This window comes from Callithrix jacchus, chromosome 19 (genome assembly GCF_049354715.1).
Source record: "Callithrix jacchus isolate 240 chromosome 19, calJac240_pri, whole genome shotgun sequence".
Classification (NCBI taxonomy): domain Eukaryota; kingdom Metazoa; phylum Chordata; class Mammalia; order Primates; family Cebidae; genus Callithrix; species Callithrix jacchus.
The window spans coordinates 42,521,992-42,544,865 of NC_133520.1; the positions used below are offsets into that span (position 1 = coordinate 42,521,992).

The 22,874-nt window shown below is 37.0% G+C and overlaps 1 protein-coding gene across 15 annotated transcripts in view; it reads left to right on the forward strand.

The window, feature by feature from the left end:
• The window catches only part of AKT3 (AKT serine/threonine kinase 3), a 343,677-nt gene that overhangs the window by 226,710 nt on the left and 94,093 nt on the right, over positions 1 to 22,874 (forward strand). The gene's annotated exons all lie outside the window — the stretch shown is intronic.

Here is a 22,874-nt window from a genome sequence, read left to right on the forward strand (position 1 = left end):
TAATGATTGTTTTTATGTAACTACATTTATATATTGGAAAGTATGATTTTATTCTTTTTCCTGTATTTTTAAATGTAAAAAGTTTTACCACAAGTATGATTTTTGAAATCACGTTATTAAGTTTTGAAAACCAGAAATATAAGATTTATTATGTTTTATAGAGTTTCAGGTAGGCTGTGAACATTTTGAAGAGTTATTTTATTCGTTCTAAACTCAGTGAACAGTAGTCCATGGGCACATTATCACATTATGGCTGAGTTTTCTTTTCTTTTCTTTTCTTTTCTTTTCTTTTCTTTTCTTTTCTTTTCTTTTCTTTTCTTTCTTTCTTTCTTTCTTTCCTTCTTTCCTTCTTTCTTTCTTTCTTTCTTTCTTTCTTTCTTTCTTTCTTTCTTTCTTTCTTTCTTTCTTCCTTTCTTTCCTTTCTTTCCTTTCTTTCCTTTCTTTCTTTTTTTTTTTTTTTTGAGACGGTATCTTGCTCTGTTGCCCAGGCTAGAGTGCAGTGGTGCAGTCTCGGCTCACTGCAACCTCTGCCTCTTAGGTTCAAGCACATCTCTTCCCTCAGCCTCCTGAGAGTCTGGGACTACAGGCACTTGCCACTATGCCCAACTAATTTCTCTACTTTTAGTAGAGACGGGGTTTCACCATGTTGGCCAGGCGGGTCTCGAACTCCTGACCTCAAATGATCTGCTCGCCTCAGCCTCCGAAGTGCTGAGATTACAAGCATGAGCCACTGTGCCTGGCATCTCTTCTTCTTTATAGTATTTAGAGTACTATGACTTTTTTATTTCTTGAGATAGAATCTTGCTTTGTCGCCCAGCTGGAGTACAGTGGTGCAGTCTTGACTCACTGCAACCTCCACTTCCTGAGTTCAAGCGATTCTCCTGCCTCAGCCTCCTGAGTAGCTGGGACTGCAGGCGTGCGCCACCACACCTGGCTCATTTTTTTGTGTTTTAGTAGAGACGGGGTTTCACTATGTTGGCCAGGATGGTCTTGATCTCTTTACCTCGTCATGCACCCGCCTCGGCCTCCCAAAGTGCTGGGATTACAGGTCTGAGCCCCTGCATCTGTCCTGCTGTGACTATATTTAAGAGACTGACAATATCTTACAATTTTGGAAATAAATGTAATTGTTTTTATTAGCACGTTTCACTCATTCCTTTGTTCTTTCTCCTTTCTCTTCCTTGGTTTTGATCACCGTTAATATGAAGGAAAAGTAAATTTACTGGAATAGCTAACTGGAAATATTTTTCATTGTAGGCTTTCTGAAATTAATTATTAAATAGAGTCTTATGTCTCATAAACTTAAAATATTCTTATTTTCCAAAACAAATTAATTAAACATCCTTTATGGATTTCTTTTCCTGTAGAATTATCTGATTTGCAGGGATTCGTTTGTCGCAAAACTTCCTTCATTCGGGGCTTGCGTGGTGGCTCAGACTTGTAATCCCAGCACTTTGGGAGGTTGAGGCGGGAGGATCACTTGAGCTTAGGAGTGAGACCAGCCTGGGTAACATAGTGGGACTGTCTCTACAAAAAATAAAAAAAATTAGCTGGGCATGGTGGTGCACTCCCAGCTCCTGTACTCCCAGCTACTTAGGAGCTGAGGTGGGAGGATCACTTGAGCTCGAGAGGTCAAGGCTGCAGTGAACTATGATCATGCCATACTTCCAGCCTGGATGACAGAGCAATACCCTGTCTCAAAAAAAGAAAAGAAAAGAAAAGAAAAGAAAACCTTAATTCATTAATTTGGTAAACACATTTTGAGTGCCTGGGCAGAATGGGTTTATCAAAATGTGTTAAGATATTATCCTTGTATATAACTTCCTTTCTGTAAGTTCATTACAAATTAGAATGTGTAGTGAAAGACCTAAATTCTAATAAAGTCATGAAAGAAAATGCTTAATGGATGATCTAGCACTTAGGGTAGGCTTAATGAGGTTTCACTCGGGGAACTGATTTAAGAAGCTGTTTCAGGCAGAGAGGATGGGCAGAATCACTGGTGGGAGATGGGAAAAGAAAAACTTAAGTAATTAAATAATAATAAACCTGGCATACAGGACTGGGCCCTTGCAGTAAGATGTCTGAGAAAATACAGAGAAAATGGATGTTGTGAAACTGTGGGATTGGTACATCTTTTTTTTCGAGATGGGGTCTGGCTCTGTCATCCAGGCTGGAGTGAAGTGGTGCCATCTTGGCTCACTGCAACTTCAGCCTCCCAAGCTTAAGCAATCGTTCCATCACAGCCTCCTGCGTAGCTGGGGCTACAGGCACGCATCACCATGCCTGGCTCATTTTTGTAGAGAAGAGGTTTTGCCATGTTGCCTAGGCTGGTCTTGAACTGCTGGCCTCAAGTGATCCACCCACGTCAGCCTTTCACAGGGCTGGGATTACAGATGTGAGCCATCGCATTTGGCCTTATTGTTACATCTTAATGACTAATTAATTAGATCTGGGTAGAACCGAAGAGGTACAATGAAAAGTGATCTTCAGTTGCAATTTGGGAGCCTTAACAGATACGGTGCAGGTATGAAGAACATGTTAAGCATATAAATTTGGTTTTGAAAAAGTTTTTCCTAAGCTTTTTAGGGAATGTGTATGTGGAACTACTGTGGAGAGTAAGTAAAGAGTTGAAACTGTGGATACAGTTTTGGCAGCCATTCCCATAAAGATTATTATTTACGTTACGGAGGTGGAAATGAAATCAATGAAACCTCTATGTCAGTATCTATCAGAATTTAAAATGCACTCATACTGGGACTCAGCAGTTCTATTTCTAAGAATTTATCCTGCAGATATACAGATGCGCCACAGAATGATACATAGATAAGTATACTTATTGCAGCACTGCAGTACTTTAAATGAGCCTTCAGTAAGGAGTCTGCTTAAATAAAATGTTACATTCATGCAGTGGAATCTCTGTATCCATCAAAAAGAATGAGACAGCCCAATATGGGCATTTATAGAAGTTAAAAAAAACAGTGTAGACAGAGTATAAAACATACTTCTGTTGTGTTAAAATAAAATTAGACCATAAACATGTGTATATATGTTTGTGCATTGAGCATGTCTGAAATTATGTGCTGGATATTAGTGCTTGTCTTTGGGAAAATAAACTGAGTGGCTAGGGATAACATAGGAGGAAGACTTTTCATTTATGTATTTTTCTGTGTCTTGTGTGTTGTACCACATACATGTATTATCTAATAGTTGAAAGTAGACAGATGGATAAATGAATGACTAAGGGAAACAGTAAGACAGATAAAACAGTCTGCAGACAAAAACTTGGGAAAACACTCTTAAGTGTCTCTATTTTTTAAAAAGTATCATATACTCATGTCTATAGTAACAGTTTCATAATTACCTATTTACTTGTCTATCTTTCTCCCAAAGTGTTGACTTCCAAAGAGCCTTGTTCGCTGGTATACCCCTAGCACCTTATACAGTACTGGTACATAGTTGGTGCTTGCCAAATATTCATTGGATTGTTTGAATGAATAAGTGAACAAATGGATAAACATTCCCTTGGGGAGTAGGGATAAGAGAAGTTAGCAAAAATGGTGAAATAGGAACTACTGAGGAGTAGGAAGAAAAATAGAAAGTGATATAGTGTACAGTTTATTTTATAAAATTTATATTTTAGGAAAGAATAACTTTGTATTTGTAAAATACATATGTATTAAGTCTTTGTGGAAGGCACTCTGGTAGATATCTAGGGTATAGAAATCTGAATTAAACATAGATCTTACTCTCAAAGAATTTATAGTCTAGTGGGCAAAAGATAGGGCACAAAAATAATACTATATATGAAACAATTATCACTTCTGTCATAACAGGCAAATAGATCATGGGACTCTAGGGGGTTGAAGGAAAGCTTCCTAGAGGGGGCTACCTGGCAACTGCAATTCCTAAACCTAGAGTACTTACAGATGAATTAGCTGACGATTGTTGTAAAGCAGATTTTCAGATTCGCCGGATGGTTTTCTTTAGCGCCGATACTCCTACATTATTTTTCTGGTTCAGCGTATCTTTATTTTCTTCAGGTTTGGATTGGGTTATAGATAAGGGCTAAATTATTTAATATTTTGAAGCAGATGAACTGAGTCTCTAAGGTTTCACTCCATTACCCAGTCTGGAGTACAGTGGTGCTGTCTTGGCTCACTGCAACTTATGCCTCTGGGGCTCAAGCGATTCTCATGCCTCAGCCTCCTGAGTAGCTGGGGTTATAGGTGTGTGCCACCATACCTAGCTTATTTTTGTATTTTTAGTAGAAATGGGGTTTGGCCCTGTTGGCCAGACAAAGTCTTGAACTTTTGGCCTCAAGTGATCTGCCTACCTCAGCCTCCCTGTATGTGGTATATAATTTCAGTGTGCATAGATGTGCATAGGTAATTACAGTGTTGATATACACGCACACACACACACACACAATTTATGCTTATTGTTCATTGATTTTTAATTAGCAAAGCATCTTCTTCTTAGTCTATACTCTAGAAAGTTTACCTTGAATTATAATTTGAATTGAGAGTTTAGCATGCTCTTGATTATGCCTGTGATGATTATGTGTTTGTCAGTATTGGTCACATGCCACATAGCAATGTTTCAGTCAGTGATGGACAGCACAGTGGTAGTCCCATAAGACAAACATGCACAGGTTTGTCACCTAGGAGCAATAGTCTATACCATATAGCCCAGGTGTGTAGTAGGCTGTGTCACCTAGGTTTGTGTAAGTCATTCTATGATGTTCACACAATGATGAAATTGCCTGTGTTAGTCAGTTCTCACACTGATATAAAGAACTGCCTCAGACTGGGTAATTTATAAAGGAAAGAAGTTTAATTGACTCACAGTCAGGACTGGGGAGAAATGAGGAAACTTAACAATCATGGCGGAAGGGGAAGCAAACCTGTCCTTCACATGGTGACAGGAAGAAGTGCTAAGCAAAGAGGACCTTATAAAACCATCAGATCTTGTGAGAACTCACTCACTATCACAAGCATAGCATGGTATTAATACCCCGTGATTCAGTTACCTCCCACCAGAGCCCTCCCATGACGTGGGGATTATGGGAGCTACAGTTCAAGTTGAGATATGGGTAGGGACACAGCCGAACATACCATTCTGCTCCTGGCCTCTCCGAGATCTCATATCCTCACATTTCAAAATATAGTCATGCCTTTTCAACAGTCCCTTAAAGTCTTAACTAATTCCAACAATAACCCAAAATACTAGGTTGAAAGTCTCATCTGAGACAAAGCAAGTTCCTTCTACCTATGAGCCTGTAAAATCAAAAGCAGGTTAGTTACTTCCTAGATATAATGGGGGTACAGGCATTGGTAAATATACTCTTTCCAAGTGGGAGAAATTGGCCAAAACACAGGAGCTGTGGGCCGCATGCAAGTCCAGAATCCAATAGGGCAATCATTAAACCTTAGAAGCTCCAAAATGATCTCTCTTGACTCCATGTCTCACATCCAGATCATGTTGATACAAGATGTAGGCTCCTATGGCCTCGAACAGCTTTACCCCTGTGGCTTTGCAAGATACATCCCTCCTCCCAGTTACTTTCATGGGGTGGCATTGTGTGCTGTGGCTTTTCAGGTACACGGTGCAAGCTGTTAGTAGGTTACCATTCCGGGGTCTGGAGGACAGTGGCCCTCTTCTCACAGCTCCTCTAGGCAGTGCCCCATGGGAACTCTGTGAGGGGCTCCAACACCACATTTCCCTTCTGCACTGCCCTAGCAGGGGTTCTTCATGAGGACTCTGCCCCTGCGGACATCTAGGCATTTCCATACATCCTCTGGAATCTAGGTAGGGGTTCCCAAACCTTAATTCTTATCTCTGCACCCAGCAGGACTAATACCACTTAGAAGCTGCCAGTGCTTAGGGCTTGCACCTACTGAAGCAGTGGCCTGAGCTGTATGTTGGCCCCTTTTAGCCACAGCTGGGACTGAGGCAGGTGGGATGCAGGGCACTATGTCTCAAGGCTGGACAAAGCAGGGGACCCCTACTTTTAAGCCATGGCCCTGGCCCACAAAGCTATTTTTCTTTCCTAGGCCTCTGGGCCTGTGATGGGAGGGGCTGCTGCAAAGGTCTCTGAAATGCCCTGAAGACCTTTTCCCCCTTTTCTTGGTTATTAACGTCTGGCTCCTTGTTACTTATGCAAACTTCTGCAGTAGACTTGAATTTCTCCCCCTAAAATGGGTTTTCTTTTCTATTGTCAGGGTGCAGATTTTTCAAACTTGTCTTCTCTGCATTCCCTTCAGTGCTTTGCCACTTAGAAATTTCTTCCACCAGATACCCTAAATTATCTCCTTGAAGTTCAAAGTTCCACAGATCTGTAGGGCAGGGACAGAATGCCACCAGTCTCTTTGAAATATAGCAAGAGTCACTTTGACTCCGGTTCCCAAAAAGTTCCTCATCTCCATCTGAGACCACCTCAGCCTGGACTTCATTATCCATATCACTGTCAACATTTTGGTCAAAGCCATTCAACAAATATCTAGGAAGTTCCAAACTTTCTCAGATCTTCCTGTTTCCTTCTGAGCCTTCTAAACTGTTCCAACCTTGCCTATTACCTGATTGCAAAGTTGCCTTTACATTTTTCACATTTTCAGATATCTTTATAGTAGCACCACACTCTTTGTGGTACCAATGCACTGTATTAGTTCATTTTCATGCTACTGTGAACTGCCCAAAACTGTATAATTTATAAAGGAAAGAGGTTTAATTGACACACAGTTCTGCAGGGCTGGGGAGACCTCAGGAAACCTATAATCTTGGTAGAAGGGGAAGAGAACACGTCCTTCTTCACATGGTAGCAGGAGAGAGAAGCACTGAGCAAAGGTGGAAAAGCCCCCTCATAAAACCATTAGATCTTGGCAGAACTCACTATCGGGGAACAGCATAGAGGTAACCACCCCTGTGACTCAATTACCTATTACTGGGTCCCTCCCACAACACATGGGGATTATGGGAACTACAGTTCAAGATGATATTTGGGTGGGGACACAGCCACACCATATCATCTCCTACCAACAGATTTTTCAGACCGTATCCCAGTTGTTAAGTGATGCATGACTATATTTAGAGCATCAAAAATTTTTGATGGAGGTGGATTGTGAGATAAATGTTGGCTGTGAAAAATCAACCCTGGCTTCTTACAATGGAATTGTGTCATAGTTGCACGTAATTTATATGAATTAAAAGAAGTGGGCTCAATAAGATATAGCTGAGATACATAGACAGTCAAGTTGATTGAAATATTGTGATTGTTCTGCACTTCTTCTCAATGAGTCTATTCATAGAATGACCTCAGGATGAGAGAGATAAATTTGCTATTCTTTACTCCTTGTTAGTTTCTACTTTTCATGCATAGAGCTTCATGGAATATAAATTCTGGTGGTGTAAAACACAAAACTTTCATGAAATGTTGTAATTGAATGCATTGTAACTGCAGGTGTTCATTTAAAGAAACTATATTCTGGCCAGGCATGGTGGCCCGTGCCTGTAATTCTGGTTCTTTGGGCAACTGAGACATGTGGATTTCTTGACGCCAGAAGTTTGAGACCAACATAGTGAGATCCTGTGTCAAAAAAAACAAAACAAAACAAAACAAAAAACAAAAATTGTCCAGGCATGGTGAGGTGTACCTGTAGTCCTAGTATATTAATCAGGAAAGCTGAGGTGGGAGAATCACTTGAACCCAAGAACTCAGGGTTATAGTGAGCCATGGTTGTGCTTACTGCACTGCAGCTTGGGTAACAGAGTGAGACCCTGTTTCTAAAGAAAATAAAAGAGAAAAGTCTACGTTCTTGTACCAAAGATAGAAAACTGTCCTGGGTTTAACTATGTTGAGAGATGACAGCGTGTCAGTCTCCAGTGTAATACCTTTCTAAGGAATGTTTGAGAGTAATGTTATTATTTTTGATACTTTATGGATTAAAGAATCTACTACGGTATAGTTCATTCATCTATTAAACATTTAATGAACAACTTCTGTGGGCTAGACCTCAGAAGATTCCCATGTAAGGCAAACAGTATGTTCCTTTGATGAGTAATTAACTTGGGAGATAGACGAGAGAATGCATGTATACGCCATAGTGACATGATTGCTCTTATGATACTGGTTGCTATGGATGGAGAGAATGAGCACTTCAGAATGAATCTGATGGACAGAGGAAAGGACGGCGAAGGGTGCCAGAGTAGGAAACTCTTCTTAAAGTGATTGCTTAGCTAAGACTTAAGAATGCCTATATGTTATATCACTAAAATTGGGAAGGAGAGCCTTCCTACACAGGTAAAATGGCATGCGTAGAGTACTTAGGAGCAGACAGGTTCCCTCATCCCCTGAATACAGCACAGTATGGATAATGCATAGAGTTCTGCAGAAGAAAGCCAGAGAGTCTGCACAGGTAGTCACATTAAGATAGATTTTCACTCTCAAGTCATTTAGATTTTATTCTGAAGGCAGTGGAGCATCATGGGAGAATTTCTTTGAGGAAATGTTTAGAAAGAACTTAGCACTATAAAGCTTGAAGTGGAAAGGACAAAAGTGGAAGCAAGAAAAGTACTTGGGAGGCTGCTGCAGTTAGGTTTTCAGTAATTCAATTATGAGCTGAGCACAGTGGCTCACACCTATATTCCCAGCACTTTGGGAGGCCAAGGTGGCAGGATCACCTGAGGTCGGGAGTTTGAGACCAGCCTGACCAACATGGAGAAACCCTGTCTCTACTGAACATACAGAATTAGCTGGGCCTGGTGGTGCATGCTTGTCATCCCAGCTACTTGGGAGGCTGAGGCAGAAGAGTCCCTTGAACCCAGAAGGTGGAGGTTGCAGTGAGCCTAGATCGCGCCATTATACTCCTGACTGGGCAACAAGAACGAAACTCTCTCTCAAAAAAAAAAAAAAAAAAAAAAAAGATAAGGTTATTAATTAAGGCAGTGTTAGTGGGAAGGAATCAAATTCTAGTAATATTTAGGTATTAGAATCACCAGGATTCACAAATAAATACACAGAGAAGTATCATATGATTTTCTGTTTGCTGCTTGGGGAATTGTGGATACTGGAGTATTTATAAAAATAGAAAACACAGGAAGAAGCATGAGTTCTTAAGCAGATCATGCTGTATTTGAGGTACCTAAGTGTGGCTGCCAAGGAGGTGGGGAAAGTTAAGTCAGAGATACAGATAGGCATCATGAGCAGGGCCAAAACCGAGGAAGTGAAAAAATATCCCATGTGAGGAAAGTACATTGGAAAGTATGTACAGTTAGAACATCAGTGGCCAAGAATGGTTGCCTGGAAATGCCACAGTAAGACATGCTGTGGACACATCTGTAGATGCAGTGTGACTTTAGTGCACAGATGTAGATGCAGAGAGCAGCCTAAGGAGGATTCTGGGTAGGAGGAGCCAGACAAGAGAAGCCGTAGAAGCTAAGGAGAGATTAGGTACAACAGAGTATATTAGATCCTACGATGTTAACTGAGAATCGTCTATTGATTCCTAGGGAGACTACCAGGGATTCTTCCTTTTCTGGGTTGGTGCAAGGTGTGTACCTTGGATATAGTATAGAATGTATAAGACTTGCTTTGGAGTGCAGTGGAACAAGGTTGTAAGAGTGAGTTCAGTGCAAGTTTGGTGAGGCACTTGTAGAATTAATTGTAAAATCTCTAATAATGAGACCAGTCACACTGCTAATATATCTAAGCAGCTCCCTTTTTACTCCTTAAATGTTATTAAATTTACATGAGACGCAGAAAAATATCCTGGGGGAATAAAGTAGACAAAATTTACTAAGGAGGTGTTTTTGTTTCCTTTCATTTAGGAAGTCTCTGCTTAGGACTTATTTCTAAAATCTTACTCATAGCTTCATTTATTTCAGGCTTATAAGTTGGACCTCTGCAAATCTCTCTCAAGGCTGAAATTTACTGAAGTTAAAGATTCATTAGGGGAGTAAAGGAAAATCATCATGTAGAAATGCTATTCATCTAATAAATTCTTCACAGTCCTCTATTTTCTTTATGTAGGTTGTAATGAACCTAACAGTTTCAGTTATGTACTACTATCTTTGTCCATACTTAGTTGATTGTAAACTCTATATTTTCTTTGAAAACATGTATTTGGTTTTTTTGCAATATGGCTTTCGGTTTCATGCCATTCTTGAGATTCTCATGCTTATTCAGATTTCTCATTTGGCTGGCATTTTGTTATCAGTGAACCAAAATAATCTCATTTTAAATTCACATAAGACAAAGGCACCAGTAGTCAGCATTCTAGTTCACTTTACTAATTTATGGAGGTGTGATTTGGGTGATTTTAAATTAAACTATCATTTCATATTTGTAGTGATGATTTTTAAAATTTTATAGTTTTCAGTTACATAAACATCTTTGTTGTTAGGTGTCTGACAAGCTAATTTCTTTGCTATCTTAGTTATTAATATATTGTGTAGGTTATATCAGAATTCTGTCTTTAACCCAATGCTTTTTCAGAATTCCCAAGTCAAGAAGGATGCATTACAGTATTAACATTTTCATCTAAAGTTCAAGGCAGTATAAAGTTGGGAAACATTGTTAGTATATAATTTTATGGTATTTCAACAGCATTAAAAAAAAAGAGTTGTTAAACCAGTATCTCACTGCATTGAATGTAATTGAATGTGTTGAATATAGTTATTAGGAGACTTGACAAGCCTCAGCATTTTAGATGCTTACTTACAAATCTAAAATCTCAGATCAAGTGGCTGGAACTGCAGGGGCCTAGAAAGCATCTGTCTGTTTATATGGTTCTTTTCTGTGTGGTTATGGCAGAGCATGGCCATTTCAGGGTAGTCAAACTTCTTACACAAAGGCTGGCTTACCACAGAGTATTTCAAGGGAGGGAAAACAGAGGATGCAACATATGTATAATTGGAAACCCTGAGGGGGGAAAAAAACAGAACAGTGACACAAAACAATGTTTAAATATGAAAAACTATAAACACATAGTTATAGGCTTTTGTGTTCTGCAGTTTTCACTTATAATTCTTTTAAAATTCATATACAGTGCATATATCAGTTGTTTGCTTCTTTTTATGGCTTTGATCCATTGTGTGATGTACTGTCGTGTTTACATAGGTGCCACTGTGGATAGATGTTTGAGTTCTTTGCAGTTTTGGCCTATTAGAAAAAAAGCTCGTGAATATTCCCATACAAATCTGTGTGTGAATATTTATTTTTAACCTTCTGGGGTAGATACATAGAAATGGAATTTCTGTGTCATTTGTTATGTTCAACTTCATTAAAAACTCCAAACTCTTTTCAAAATCAGCCATACTATTTGCATTCCCAGGATGTTACTTGACGATATCACCACACTTGGCATGGTAGTCTTTTAAAATTCTATACTCATTCTGGTGGATGTTTAGTGGTATTTTTATAGCTTTAATTTGAATTTCTCAAATAACTAATAATATTGAACTGCTTTTCTTGTTCTGATTTGCCAGTTACACATCATCTTTTTTGAAGTATCTGTTAAAATCTTTTGTCTATTTTTTAAATTAGGTTGTTGTCTTCTTAATATTGAATTGTCGGGTATCTTTGTCTATTACATGTAAGTGCTTTATCGTATATACGTTTTATAAATACTTTCTCCCATTTTATAGTTTGTCTTTTCATTTCATAATGGGGAATTTTTCCAAAATATGTTTTCGTTGTAATCTGTTAGAATCAGCGTTTTAATACATAATTTGCATTCAGTGAAATTAATTTTTACTGTACAATTTAGTGAGTTTTGCCACCTTCATAAAGCAGTTTCCCATCATCACAATCATGACGTAGAACGTTTTATCACAAAAGAGCCTCGCACGTCTCTTTATAGTCGATTCTCTCCCATCACTCTCACCCTCAGAACCACTGATAGGCTTTCCAGCCAGTACCTTTTGAAGGGCAGACTTTTAAATTAGAGGAAACACAGTCTATCAATAATTTTCTCTTGTGATTTATATATTTTGTTTTTAAAACATCTTTTTCTAACCCAAGTTTGTTAAGATTTTTTTTCTGAAGTCAAAGCTAGATACATGGGGTGGCAGCAGGTTGGGGAGATTTAATGTTAATAGTTTTAGCTCTTGCATTTGGGCCTATGATCCATTTCAAGTTAATTTTGATGTTTATTGCTATATAAGGGTCATGTTTCATTTGTTTTTTGCAAAGGGATATCTAATTGTTCCAGTGTCTTTGTTGAAAAGACTGCCTTTCTCCCACTGAATGTCCTTGATACCTTTGTCAAAAATCAATCATGTATGTGTGGGTCAGTTTCTGGACTCTGCATTCTATTGCATTGGACTATGTCTATCCTGAAACCTGTACCATGTTGTCTTCACTATACCATATACTTGCTTTAGAAAAAGTGTTAAAATCAGGCAGCTTCAATCTTTCAATTTTATTTTTCTTTTTCAAAATTGGTTTGGCTCTCTGATTTCCTTTGCATTAAATTATAGAATAAGCTTGTTGAATTCGTCATTGTGATTGTGTTATATCTGTTGATCAATTTGGGGAGAATTGACAGTTTCACAGTGTTGTCTTCTGATTCATAAGCATGGCATATATTTTCCTATTAATTACGTTTTTAATTTCTTTCAACAGTATTATGTAGTTTTTAGTGTACAGGTCTGAAACATTTTTAAAATTTATCCTTAGGGATACTTTATAATTATTTTATGTTTTTATATTATAAATGGTTTATCAGTCATTGTTAAAAATTTCAGTTTGTAATTATTTCTTGCTAATACGTAGACATAAAGTTAATGTTTACTTATTAGCTGTGCCAAACTCATTTATTAGTTTTAGTAGTCTTTTGTTTTAAATATATTGGATTTCTCTGTGTAGATGATCATGTCAGGTGAGAACAAAGACAGTTTTACTCCTCTTTTCTAATATGTGTACACTTCCTTGCCTTATTAAGCTATTCAGGAGCTTTAGAACAGTGTTAAAGAGCAGAATAAGAGTAAATATCCTTGCTTTATACCTAACTTTAGGGCAGCAGCATTCATCCTGTCAACATTAATTCTGTTGTTTGCTGTAGATTTTTTATAGATGCTCTTTATTAAATTGAAGAAGTTCTATTCATAATTGCTGAGTTTATCATCTTAAATAATCTTAGACCAATTCGCTCTGCTTCTTTGTTCTGTTCTTATGGTGGTAGCTTTAGGGTTTAGAATGTGCGTCTTTTCTCATCACAGTAGACTTTCAAACAGTATGCTGTCACTTTACTTGTAAGAACCTTACAACAGCATACATCTATTTTCTTACCTTCTATCTGAACCTTGAAAGGCATACATCTGTTTCCCTACCTTCTGTCTTTGGTGCGGTCGTTCTCAGACATTTTACTTCAACGTATGTTTTGACCTTCACAATACACTGTTTTTGCTTTAAGCAATTATATTTAAAAATTTTTGTAATAAGAAAAAACGTTTTATATTCATAAAGTAGTAATTTTAAGTGCTGTCTTTTTCTTCATGTAGGTATACATTTTCATCTATTACATTTTCGTTTTGCATAAAAACTTAGTGTTTGTTCTTTAGTGCAGGTCTGACAGCCATAGCTTTTCTTAACTTTTGTTTGTGTGAGAAAATCTGCATTTTGTTTTAAGATGTCTCCCTTTCTTTAAAACAGTTTTATTGAGTATAACAACAAATTATAAATAATTTGCACATATTCAAAGTGTATAACTTGATAACTTTTGACCCATGAAATCATCACAATAAAAATAATGAACATATATGTCATCCCCACAAGTGTTCTCCTCTGCAGGAGATTTTAGGATGAAAGGTACATTTGAACTAAATATTAAAGGATAAATATGTTCTCCAAATAAGGTTACTTCATTTACTCAAGAATATTTATTAAATGCTTACTGTGTCACATAGAGTTCGCTTAGATGAATCAAACAGTCATGATTCCTAGAAGGAGATGCATATTATAAAATAAGAAAACAAAGTAAACCCAATAAAATATAGCAACAAACCAGAGTGCTGTGGTATGAGAGAGAATAATGGAGAAGCTACTGTGGATTCAGTTATCTCTTGAGGAAGGAGCATTAGATTGAGATGTGAAGGGTCTATGGGAAGGAACGATCACTGCTCTGACGAGAGAACCCTGTTGAGATTGAGGCATTAGCACACAGCTGCAGATGCAGTGATCTTTTGCAAGGATGGGTTGAATATCTGTCCACTCCTAGACCCTGGGAAGACAGCTGCTCTCTAGTGCAGTTCCTATTAGGCTATTATGAAAGAGAGTTCTGGAGAAAATTGTTTCTTCATCGAATGATAAAATATACTTGTATATTTAGTAGTTTCAATAATGCATTTCCATTACTGTATTTCTACAGCATGGCTAAGCTTAACAACAATTTAAAAAAAAGCTAGTCTTTATTAAAGAAGTTAACTTGATAAAGATAAGCTCCGTACTTTAGCAACAAATAACTCACTTGCCTTTTTGAACAATGACAAGATTATTCAACTATTATGTATGATTTTTAACACTTCTAATGAAAATATTTTATCTCGAAAACCTTGACTGATTTTTCTTATAAATAAGCTTTTGAGAGGTATTTCTGAATTTAATTTTATTTTTTGCAAATGTATTTATGAAGAATATATTACGTGTCATATACTAGGCATGGTGCTGAAGATGCAAAGATACAGTGTACTTTCATAATTTTCTCATTTTCCTATGCCTTCACCAAAAAAAAGTAGAGCATTAAATTTATAAGCATAAATCAGTACATTAATCATTAGTACATTTATTTGAAACCTTTGAATAATTTTTTTCTGTTACAAAAGTGATAATGTACATTTGTTGCAGAGAACTTCAAAAAGCCAAAAAAAGTTATTTTAATTCTGTCAAAAAAGTACTTTCATTGAATGCTACTGTCCTCGAGGCAGTCACTGTGCTATGTACTTAGCATACAGATAATCTCTGCATTTAAGAAGAGCATAGGCCTGCCTCAGTGGCTTATGCTCAGCACTTTTGGAGGCCAAGGCGGGAGAATCACTTGAACCCAAGACCAGCCTCAGCAATATAGGGAGACCCTGTATCTAGCAAAATAGTTAATTAGCTGGGTCTGGTAGCCAGTGCCTGTGTTCCCAGCTACTCGAGAGACTGAGGTGGGAAGATTGCGTGAGCCCCAGCGGTTGAGGCTGTAGTGAGCCATCATTGTGCCACTGCATTTCAGCCTCGGCAACAAAGTGAGACCCTGTCACCAAAAAACAAAAACAAAAAAAGCATAATACGCTGGGGAATTAATATTAAATAATTAGAAGTGATTTTTGAGATATAAAACAGAAGATAACCACTCTAAATCTTACCATCTAGAAATAATTGCTATTACCATGTTAATATATTTTCCTCTTTTTATACCGTATACATATTTCCAACTTTATTACTATTTTAGAATACATACTTGTTGCCTATTATGTTGATATACTTTATTAAAACCTTCTCAAATCATTGAACATTTAGTTTATTTTCATTTTAAAGTATAATTTACATATGATAAACTCATTTTAAGTATATGATTAGATGACTTCTGATGACAAACATATATGCACATAGCCCCCATCACAATAAAAATATAGAACATTCTCATTGCTTCAAAAAGTTCTTCCATGCCTCTTTGCAGTCAGTCTCTCCTATACCCATAGTGCTTTTACACGTGGCCCGAGACACTAAAGATTTGATTCATCTTTTCTAAAATGTCATAGAAATGAACTCAAACAGTATATACTCTCTTGTATCTGCTTCTTTCATTCTACATACTATTTTTGAGATTATTAACTTCGTTGGATTTCTCACTCATTTATTCTTTTTATGATGAAGTCATTATCCATTGCATAGCTCTACCAACATTTGTTAATCTCTCCCACTGGTTAATACATTTGGATTAATTCCAGTCATTGCCTAATACGAATAAAGTTGATAGGCCTGTTTCTTTTCTCTTTAATACTGAAGAATATGGTTGTTGGGTTTATGGTAAGCGTATGCTACATTTTACAAACATTCAAAACTGTTTTCAAACATAGGTTGTGTCATTTTACATTCTCATCGTCAGTGTAATGAGAACTTTAGGTATTCTATGTCCTCACTAATGCTTGCTGTGGTCAATTTTTTTCATTTTAGTGATTCTGTCGAGTATATAGAGATAGGTTACTGTGGTTCCAAATTGCATTTCTTTGATGACTAATGATAGTAGATGTCTTTACTCCTACTTTTGGCCATTTGCATATACTTTATATGACCTTTCTATTCAAATATTTCACCTATTATTCAGTTGATCTTCTTACTGAATCTTAAGATTTCTTTGAGTGTTCTGGTTACAAATAGTTTGCCAAATATTTGTATTACAAATGGTTTCTTCCAGACTGTAGCTTGCCTTTTCATTTTCTCAGTGATGGTTTTTGAGGAACAGGAGGTTTTAATTTTGGTGTCTTATTTATCAGTTCTTGCCTTTTATGGTTTTCACTTTTTTGTGTACTTCCTAAGAAATTTTTGTATACTCTAGGTCACACATCTTTCTCCTATTTGTTATGTGCCACATGCTATATAACAAGTTTCTGTCAACAGTGAACCATATGACAGTTCCATAAGATTATAATACAGTTGAAACATCCCTGTTGCCTAGTGATGTAAATGCTATAAGTCATACAGCAGTATATTACTCACATGGTTCGGTGACGCTACTGTAAGCAAGGCTACTGTGTTGCCCGTTGTATAGAAATATAGCACATGTAGTTATATACAATATGTAATACCTGATAGTACATGACTGTGTTACTTATTTATGTATTTTATATACTATACTTCTCATTGTTTTTTAAAGTGTATTTAAAAAAAAAAAAAAAAGGTGGGCTGGGCACGGTGGTGGCTCACGCCTGTAATCCCAGCACTTTGGGAGGCTGAGTCGGGTGGATCACGAGGTCAAGAGATCGAGACCATCCTGGTCAACAAGGTGAAACCCCGTCTCTATTAAAAATACAAAAATTAGCTGGGCATGGTGGCGCTTGCCTGTATTCCCAGCTACTCAGGAGGCTGAGGCGGGAGAATTGCCTGAACCCAGGAGGCGGAAGTTGCCGTGAGCCGAGATCAGGCCATTGCACTCCAGCCTGGGTAACAAGAGCGAAACTCCGTGTCAAAAAAAAATAAAAGGTAACTAAAACAGCCTCAGGTGGGTCCTTCAGGAGATATTCTAAAGGAAGGCATTGTTAACATAGGAGGTGACAACTCTCAATGCCTGTAATTGCTCTCAAAGACTTTCCAGGGGGACAGGATGTGGAGGTAGAAGACAGTGATATTGATGATCTTGATTCTGTGTAGGCTTAGGCAAATTATGTGCTGTGTTTTGATTTTTCACCAAAAGTTGAAAAAGTTAAAAAAAAAAATTATAATAGAAAAATGTTAATGGAGTAACGCTGTAAAGACAATGTTTTTGTATAGCTGTATAAATGTGTTCATGTTTTAAATTGTTTTAAGAGTCAGGGTGTTTTAAAAAACTTAAAAGTTTATAAAGTAAAAAAGTTATCAAAAGCTAAGGTTAACTCATTACTGAAGAAAGAAAAATACTTTTTAATGAATGATTTTATACAGTATATAGTGTTCATAAAGTCCACAGTAGTCACCTGTGCCTTCACTCACCCAGTGACTTCGTCAAAGCAGCTTCTGGTCCTGCAGGTTTCATTCGTGGTATTGTAAGTGCCATAGGCAGGTGTATGATTTTTAAATCTTCTATATCGTATTTTTACTGTACTTTTTCTAGATGTGTTTAGGTACACGTGCCTAGAGCACTGAGTACGGTAACATGCCGTACAGGTTTGTATCTAGAAGTAGTAGGCGGTGCCATTTAGGTTTATGTAAGTCAACTCTGACGACACTATGATGAAATTGTCTAACTACGCATTTCTCAGAATGTATCCCTGTCATTAAGCAGTGCATGACTGTATTTTCTTCTTAAACTTTTTAAGTTGTGCCTATTACACATGTAGGCCTGTGATCCATTTAAGTTAATTTTTATGTATGCTGTGAGCTAAGAGTTGAGGTTCATTTTTTCCTCCTATACACGTCTGGTTCTTTTACTGTCTTTCATTGAAAAGGCTGTCCTTTAGCCAGACATGGTGGCTTATACTTGTAATCCCAGCACTTTGGAAGGCTGAGGCAGGAAGATCACTTGTGTCCAGGAGTTTGAGATGAGCCTGGGAAACAGAGCAAGACCCTGTCTCTACAAAATAAAAAATTTTAAAAAATGTCCAGGGATGGTGGCACAAGGCAGAATTGGGAGCATCACTTGAGCCCAGGAGGTTGATGCTGCAGTGAGCCATGTTTGTACCACTGTACTGCAGACTGGACAGCACAGCAAGACCCTGTCTCAGAAGAAAAGCCTATTTTTGGCCTGATTGTATGACTTCAGTACCTTTGTTGAAAATCAGTTTGTCCTACATGTGTGGGTCTATTTCTGCACCATCAATTTTGGTTCATTGATCTTTGAGTCTCTCTTTACATCAGTACCATGCTAACTTGATAACTGTAGCTTTGGGAGAATATTTTGAAATAGACAAACTTTGTTTTTTGTTTGTTTTCAGAATTGTTTTGACTCTTCTGTGTCCTCTGCATTTTCATATAAATTTATTATCATGTTAATTTTTACAAAAAAGCCTGCTGTAATTTTATGATTGCATTTAATCCGTAGTCCTATTTAAGAATATTGAGTCTTCTAATCTGCAAACACACACTCTGTTTGCTTATGGATATCTCTAATGTCTATTGAAACACTGTAGTTTTAGTGTATATGTTTGTACAACTTTTCATTTTTTCTTTGTATATTCCCATTTTTTCCTGTTTACAATTGTTTGTTAGCATATAAGAATATAGTTGATTTTTGTGTATTGACCTTGTATTCCATGACCTTCCTAAGCGCACTCATTAGTTCTAAAATCCCTTTTTCTAAGTTTCTTTGACATGTCTATGTAGATAGTCTTGCTTTTTGTGAATAATGGTAGTTTTGCTTCCATTCTAGTTTGTATGGCATTTATATATTTGTTTGTTTATGCCTCTTTCACTGCCTATGACTGCTAGTTCAGGGTTGTATAGAAGTAGTGAATATTGGTTTTGTTTCCTGTCTTGGAAAAAATTCAGTCGCAAGTGTGATGTTAATCATAAGTTTTTCATATATACCAAATCAGGTTAAGTTCTCTCCTGTTCCTAGAAGATTTTGCCATCAGTGGACATTGCCTTTTCTTTAAAGGTTTTTGTGCCTCCATTGAGATGATCATATGGTTATTTATTTATTTAGACACAGAGTCTCATTCTGTCACCTAGGCTGGAGTGCGGTGGCATGATCTCAGCTCACTGCAACCTCCATATCCCAGGTTTAAGCGATTCTCCTGCCTCAGCCTCTCAACAGCTAGGACTGCAGGTGCCTACCACCACACCTGGCTAATTTTTAGTAGAGATGGGGTTTCACCTTGTTGGCCAGGCTTGTCTCCAACTCCTAACCTCAAGTGATCCACCTGCCTAGGCCTCCCAAAGTGCCGGATTACAGACATGAACTACCACCCCAGCTTCCTTTTTAGCTTGTTCATTTGATAAATTACATTGATTTTTAAATGTTAAGCCAGTCTTTCATTCTTGAGATTAGCCATCTTTTATTCATAATGTATTGTCATGTTTATATATTGTTGGACTTGAATTAGTGAAGTTTTGTTAAGATTTTACATCTATGATTATGAGAGATACTGATTTGTACTCATCTTTTCATATAATATTTCTGTCTGGTTTTATATTATCGCAGTGCTAGCCTCATGCATTGTGTTAACAAGTGTTCTCTTTCTGGAAGTGTTTACATAAATTTGTAATTATTTCTTCTTTCAAGAGGTGGTGGAATTCAGTAACTTTTGGGGAGCTCCAGTTTTCATTGTGGGTTGATTGTTAACTATAAACTAGTATTTAACTTTCCCCATTTTGTGTTCAAGTTAGATAATATCGTTTCACATGTATCCTAAGATCCTTTCACTGGTACAATTTTATTTTCTCCTTGAAGCCTTTGTGCTGTTGTTACATTTTACATTTGTTTGTGTTGTAAATGCTACCATGCATTATTATTTTTGCTTTAAAAACAGAAGAAAAATTAATTTCTGTTCTCTGACATTTTGAAATGCTACCATTTTCAGTCCTTCCTTTCCCTTGGGTAGGTCCTGTTTTCCATGTGGTGCCATTTTCCTTTATTCTGAAACATTTTCTTCAACAGTTTCTAGTTCATTGTCTCTGGTGGTGAATTCTCTAACAATCTACCTGTCTGATGAAGGCTTTGTTTTCCTCTCATGTTTGGAAATGTATTGTAGCTATGTATAAAATTCTAATCTGCCATTTTTACATGTCATTACTACAGAGATGTCACTCTGCTTTCTTCTGACTTACACAGTTTCTGTCAAGAAGTGTGCTTTGTTGCTTTGTGCCTCACCTGTCTCTCTCTGGTTGCTGTTCAGCTTTTCTCTTTATTACTTTCTTTCAGCTATTGATGATGACGTGCCTTGGTATGGTTTCCTTCACCGTTCCTTTGCTTACGATGTTTTAAGCCTTGTGGATCTGTGAGCATATAGTTTTCATTCAATTTGGAAAATTTTTGAACATTGTTCTTTAAGTGTTTTTGTTACTCATTTCTGTTGTTCCATCCTGAGAATCGAGTTATTTACATATTAGACATCTTTATGTTATTCAACTGTTTGCTAATGCTCTCTTCATTTCTTTTAGTCTTTAATTTTGGATTTTTCCCCTGTGTCTTTAAGTTTAATAGTACTTTCTTCTCCATTGTCTAGTACCATCTAGTATGTTTTTTATCTCAGACATTTACATCTCTTGAAGTTTGATTTGGGACTTTTGTTTTTGCATCTTCATCTTACTGTGCTTCCCTGTACCTTTTGAACTTCTATATTTTCAACAGATATTTTGTTATGATATTCTTCTAATTATATCTTCTGTGTCATTTTCTCAGCCTGTTTTTATTCATTGATTATTCTCCTGATTATAAGTTATTATTTTCCTGTTTCATTTTATGCCTGTTAATTTTTTATTCGTTGCCAGACATTGAATTTTACATTGTTTAATGCTGGGAATTTGGGGTTTAAAAAATGTTTTTTGGCATTGTTCTTATGTATAAACAGTATGATCTATGAATGCTTACTTTTAAGCTTAGTAAGACTGATCCGGAATATCCTTTGCTCTAGCACCAACACTGCTGCACTATTGAGGCAGTGTTTTGTTTTTTTTTTTTTAATATTTTAAGTTCTGGGGTACATGTGCAGAAAGTACAGGTTTGTTACATAGGTATACATGTGCCATGGTGGTTTGCTGCATCCATCACTCTGTCATCTAAATTAGGTACTTCTAATGCTATGCCTCCCCTCTCCCCCGACCCGCTGCTGTTCCTCCCCTCACCCCACACCTCCCAACAGGCCCGAGTGTGTGATATTCCCCTCCCTATATACATGTTTTTTCATTATTCAACACCCACTTATGAATGAGAACATGCAGTGTTTGGTTTTCTGTTCTTGTGTCAGTTTGCTGAGAATGATGGTTTCCAGGTTTATCCATGTCCTTGCAAAGGGCAGGAACTCATCCTTTTTTATGGCTGCATAGTCTTTCCTGGTGTATATATGCAAAATTTTCTTTATCCAGTCTATCATTGATGGGCATTTAGGGTGGTTCCAAGTCTTTATTGTGGCACTGTGCTCAATAGCAAACATGTGTGCATTTGTCTTTATAATAGAATGTCTTGTAATCCTTTGGGTATATACCCAGTAATGGAATTGCTGAATCAAATGGTATTTCTATTTCTAGGTCCTTGAGGAATCGCCACACTGTCTTCCACAGTGGTTGCACTAATTTACACACCCACCAATAGTGTAAAAGTGTTCATTTTTTTTATATCCTCTCCAGCATCTGTTGTTGTCTCCTGATTTTTTAACGATTGCCATTCTAATTGGTGTGAGGTGATATCTCACTGTGGTTTTGATTTGCATTTCTCTAATGACCATTGATGATGAGCTTGTTTTATATGTTTGTTGGCTGCATAAATGTCTTCTTTTGAGAAGTATCTGTTCATATCCTTCACCCACTTTTTGATGGGGTTGGTTTTTCTTTTCTTGTAAATTTAAGTTCTTTGTAGATTCTGGATATTAGCCCTTTGTCAAGTGGGTAGGTTGTAAAAAATTTTTCCCATTCTGTTGGTTGCCGGTTTAATCTAATGATAGTTTGTTTTGCTGTGCAGAAGCTTTTAGGTTTAATTAGGTCCCATTTGTCTATTTTGGCTTTTGTTGCCATTGCTTTTGGTGTTTTAGTCATGAAATCCTTGCCCATGCCTATGTCCTAAATGGTGTTGCCTAGGTTTTCTTCTAGGGGTTTTTTTTTTTTTTTTTAAAAGAAAAAAAAAAAATTAAAAAAAAAATAAGTAAAGGAGAGGAAGAAAGAGGAAGAGAAAGAGGGAGAGTAAATGGAAATATTGCTTTATTTTGAAAAAAATTGGGTATTAATAATGGCCAATCAATGTTTCATTTAAACTAATGGGTGGGTGTGATGTGGTATTGACAAGAATGTATATTTTGTGTATTTGAAGTGGAGAGCTCTTTAAATATTTATTAAGTTTACTTGTTCTGGATCTGAGTTCGAGTCCTTGATATCCTTATTAATTTTCTGTCTCATTGAATCTAAGTCTCCTATCTGGGTGTTAGGATCGTTAGCTCTTGTTGTTGCATTGATCCTTTTACCACTATATCTTTGTTGCTTTAAAATCTATTTTATACGATACAAGAATTGCAACTCCTGCTTTTTATTTATTTATTATTTATATTTGCTC